Source organism: Camellia sinensis, chromosome 10 (genome assembly GCF_055761805.1).
Source record: "Camellia sinensis isolate YWXY chromosome 10, ASM5576180v1, whole genome shotgun sequence".
In the NCBI taxonomy this organism is placed as follows: Eukaryota; Viridiplantae; Streptophyta; class Magnoliopsida; order Ericales; family Theaceae; genus Camellia; species Camellia sinensis.
The window spans coordinates 29,522,902-29,527,483 of record NC_138970.1 but is presented as its reverse complement, the minus strand read 5'-3'; positions in this window follow the sequence as shown (position 1 = coordinate 29,527,483).

The window sequence follows — 4,582 nt, the reverse complement described above, 5'->3', positions numbered from 1 at the left end:
AACCTCTGCGAGGCTGAGTTTGGATCATTGTAAGTTTTTCATTTTAATGAAATACTTCAACTGTTCTTCATTTAATTGTTATTTTGTTTAATTCTCCTAAATCAAACCACCAATAAAAGTCCTCTTCATTGAGACTGAAAGAACTAAAACACAATCGTCTGATAATTGGTTGGCAATTAATTTTCTGTAAGGACTGATTGATCCTTTGCTGGCATGCTCACAATTACAATAATAACCTTCGAAAGCCAAAAAGCCAACATATATTTTTGGCATACCCGGTGGGACTAATTGAAATGGCTAGACGTAGGAGACAAGGAGAAAATGAACGCTTGGAAGAAGGCGTGGAATGAGAGGTAGAGATACCTAATTTGGAGGATAATGTGATAACACATCCTGTAGAAACTCCCATTTTATCAGAACCTATGGTTGAACAGACCACCACTTCAGAACAAGTACCACATGTTCATAATATTGGACGAAACCAAGGAATTGGACCATCCACTATTCCATCTACTCAGCCAATAAATCCATGGGGTGGCCTAGTAGATGATATGGGACAGTAATTAATGAACACAATGGAAAGGTGGGCAACATCCTTTTTGGATCGAATGAATAACCACCAACTAACAAACATAAGACACATGGAGGAAGTTTCGAATGTCCCTCAGCAAAGATTGGCTAGAGATAAACAGCCTATGCAAGTTAATGGACATTCTAATAGTCAAACTAGTAATCAGAACTATGAAAGACCATCACCTCAGTCTTGGTACGAACCTATTCCGAGGCCTATGGCAGGTCAAAATGCCTCAGTACTTAACAGTGAAGCCATGCAATTTGGTGGATCTGGCCTAGTACAAGAAAATGGCATAAGAATGGTTCCAAATCCCATGTTCGAAGCCATACCTGGCACAAGGGGGTTCACTAATCCCTTATTTGAATTTGTACTCGGGGGATTGGAAGGTTTTCCTACAAATGAAAGAGACATAACACCAGTTCCAGCACCTTTCGCAGGTCCTTTTGCAGGACAGGCTCAAAGGGGTTACCCACACCCCCAACAGCAACCTGCATCACAGGGGCAACCAGTCCCAAATATAGCACCTTATGGACTAAGAGGACCACAGGCACAGGTTTGCCACCAAATCCTGTGTTTGCCCATCCAGTAGTGGTTCAGCAGGCACAAAATATGGTCCCTAGGGACCAAATTGCTGAAATTGTTAGAGAGATGTGTGGACCAATGGCTCGGGGGGTTCAGACTCCAGTGTACAGGAAACCATACCCATAATGGGTGGACAGGGTACATGAATACCCAAGAGGTTTCAGGATACCATATTTTGCCCTTTTTTATGGGAATGAAAACCAATCAACAGTGGAGCATATTACTAGGTTTGCTGCTCAATGCGGTGAATTTACTAATAATGACTATATGAAGTTAAGGTTATTCCCAAATTCCCTAACTGGGGGAGCATTTGTATGGTATATTAACCTTACACCTGGCTTTATCCAAACTTGGCAACAAATGGAAGAGGCATTTTATGCCCAATTCTTCTAATTAGAGCCAGAGGTTTCCATGGCAGACTTGGCAAGATTGAGTCAAAGGCCTGACGAGAAGGCTACTTAGTTTATTGTCAGATTTAAAAGGGCTCGAAATAAATGTAGAGTCATCCTGCCAAAGCCAGAATTCATGAGATTGGCTCAAAATGGCTTAGAGTTTAGGCTTCGAAAGAAGCTTGACTCAACTGAGTTCAGAGACTTAGTGGAACTCACTTATAAGGTGTCTAGATACGAAGCATTACTAGAGGAGGAACAAGATCGAAATAATGCATCGTACAAGACATATTATAGAGATCCTAATTATGAGATCGATGCAGCAGAGATTGTGGGGAATGAACCTGTGATCTGTGAAGCATTAATTCATAAGGATACAACAATTGACCAGCAATTTAAAAAGAAAGACCTTCACAGGAAATATTCTTTCAATTTAACTAAGGCAGATGACATTTTTGATCATTTGCTTGCGGCCAACTTCCTTAAGTTACCAAAAGGAGTCAAAATTCCATCTCTCGATGAACTTAAAGGAAAAGTATATTGTAAATGGCATAATTCTTGGTCTCATTCGACTAAGAACTGTATTGTTTTTCGAGACAGGATCCAAGAACAAATTCGGAAAGGAAGTTTGAAATTCCTAACCAAAGCTGAAAAGGCCATGGGAATCGACAGTAATCTAATTCCAGAAATTGGAGAGGTGGCAGCCAATGCCATTATGCCGGACTTTCATAAATTGTCTTTGAAAGAATTGGAAGAAATCAATGTGCAGATGCATGTGGCCAACCAGACAACTATCAAGAAAGACACTGGAAATCTACCAGCTATTGGACAAGGTTTCTTACACCAGAGGAAAGACTCTGATGAAGAAGCACTGGATGACGATTCCTTAGAGACAGCTGTAATGCAAAGGATGTGTCCTAAGTGCAGACTAAGCTACAAGTGGTTGAAAGGGCTTCCAATTGATGGGAAACAATATTACAAGGATGTGCAGAGACGTCCTAAACCAACTAATGCTTGCAATAAAAGGCTATATCCATCTGGTGTTAGGCAGCAACCATTGATGGTTGAACCAATAGCCGATAGAATGCATTATAAAGGCAAGAGGCCTTTATATGAGTCTAGGTCACCTAATTATTACAGAATAGAGAGCAGTCATTCTGAAAGACGACTGGAGAAGGGTTCAGTTTATGGGATCAAAGCCAGAGATTGGCCCCCTAGACCAGCCTCACGCAGGATAGAAAGTGGACACCTTTATCGAAGGCCTGAGTTAGGCCCAAAGCATGAATTTAGGGCCAAGCAGTGGCCTTCACAGCCAGCTTCGAAGGTGACTTCGAAAGAAGAAAGAAGCAGTGCAACAGCTGGGTCAGTAAGTTCGTGGGTACCTGGGGTCCCAGATTGGTTTGTGATGCAGAACAAACCTAGGGAAGTGTTTACCCAAAGAGATGTAATTGGAAACCAAGGTAGGATGGTCAAGCCTCCTTTGGTGGCTCCAAACAATTGGGTATTGCTTAAGCCCAAAAACAAAAGAACCAAATATGGTCCCCGTAATTTCTAGATCACAAAGGAGGAAAATTCAGCGTAGGTACACTCAGTACCAGCAAGACCTGAAAGAGAGTGGAAAGAGTTCTTCATTGGTACAGACAGAAGCAAAGAAGAATCCAAAGTCAGACCATACTCCAAAACCAACTCTACAAGGCAAAATGGGTTGCAGCAGAGAACAGTTGCCAAAGTTCACTCTGAACTAAAAGCCAGTGAGAAGTCCAGTTTAACAGGATTGGAGAAGGCGTTGATGGAGAGTGACAGCGAGGCAGAGAAAGAAATTGGCTTAGGCCAAAAGAAAGAAATGGTTAAGGAAGAAATGTTCGAAGCCTTCATGGCTGAACAAACATTTTTGGTTGAAAAGCCAGTCAGAAAAGACCATGCGAAGGAGCTCGTTAGTAATGCTGTACCAGAATACAGCATGGAGGATACTTCCGCAGTAACTGAACAAGGTGGCCAAAAGGAGAAACAGGCACAACCAGCCATCCAATTTGGCTCAGTGTCAGTAAATATGGTTCACATACTACCGCATGAATTCCAAACTAGAGATGAGAACCAAGAGGGGCAAGAAATTGACCCAATTCAACTCTCTAGTGAAGACTCACAAGTGAGTATGGTGCACGATGAACCAGGAATGGCTACCACAATGGAAACTGAATATGAGAGTGAAGAAGAGATGAGTATTAACCTCTCATATCCTTTTGAGTATCCCTCGAACTCTATGACACAGCATGTCAAGCCTTTGTATATCAAGGCTTTCTTCGATGGGATACAATTAAACCGAGTCTTAATAGATAATGGGGCAGCGGTGAACTTACTTCTGAAATCTTCCTTGAAGAAACTAGGGAAAAGGAATCCTAGGTTAATCCTAACTAGCACAACCATTACTGGTTTCGCTGGAGACAAACAGATGGCTCAGGGAATTCTGCCCATCAACCTGAGTGTGGGAAACAGGGACTGCATGACAGCATTCTTCGTCATCGATAGCAATGCTAAGTACAATGCTTTACTTGGTAGAGATTGGATTCACACTAACAAGTGTGTGCCTTCCTCTTTGCATTAGAAAATAATGATGGCCTTGGGCAATAGAGAGACAGAGGAAATTGATACAGATCCTCAACCCTTCATAGCCTGTGCAGACTTTGCAGAGGCCAAATTATATATTGAGGGAGTGACACCACGTAGTATACTGAGGAAACCTGATAGCTCAGCCGAAGTGACGGCTGATGAGGAAGTGACACACCTGAAGCACTTAGTCCAGGAGTGTGCTGATGAAGAGATTGTCGTTAAGGATGACAATGATGCCTGGTTGTAGGCAAAGAAATAAAGTCCAAGAAGCCAAGTCTTTAGCTCTAATTAAGTTCTCAATATTGGATGTAAAATCAATAGTCCAGAGAGTGCAAGAGCAAAAGGAAGAAGCCATGATAATTGGCTGCAAGCAGGAGTAGCAATAGGCCAAAGTTTGGGCCTTTGACAAATATTGTGCATTGGACATTGA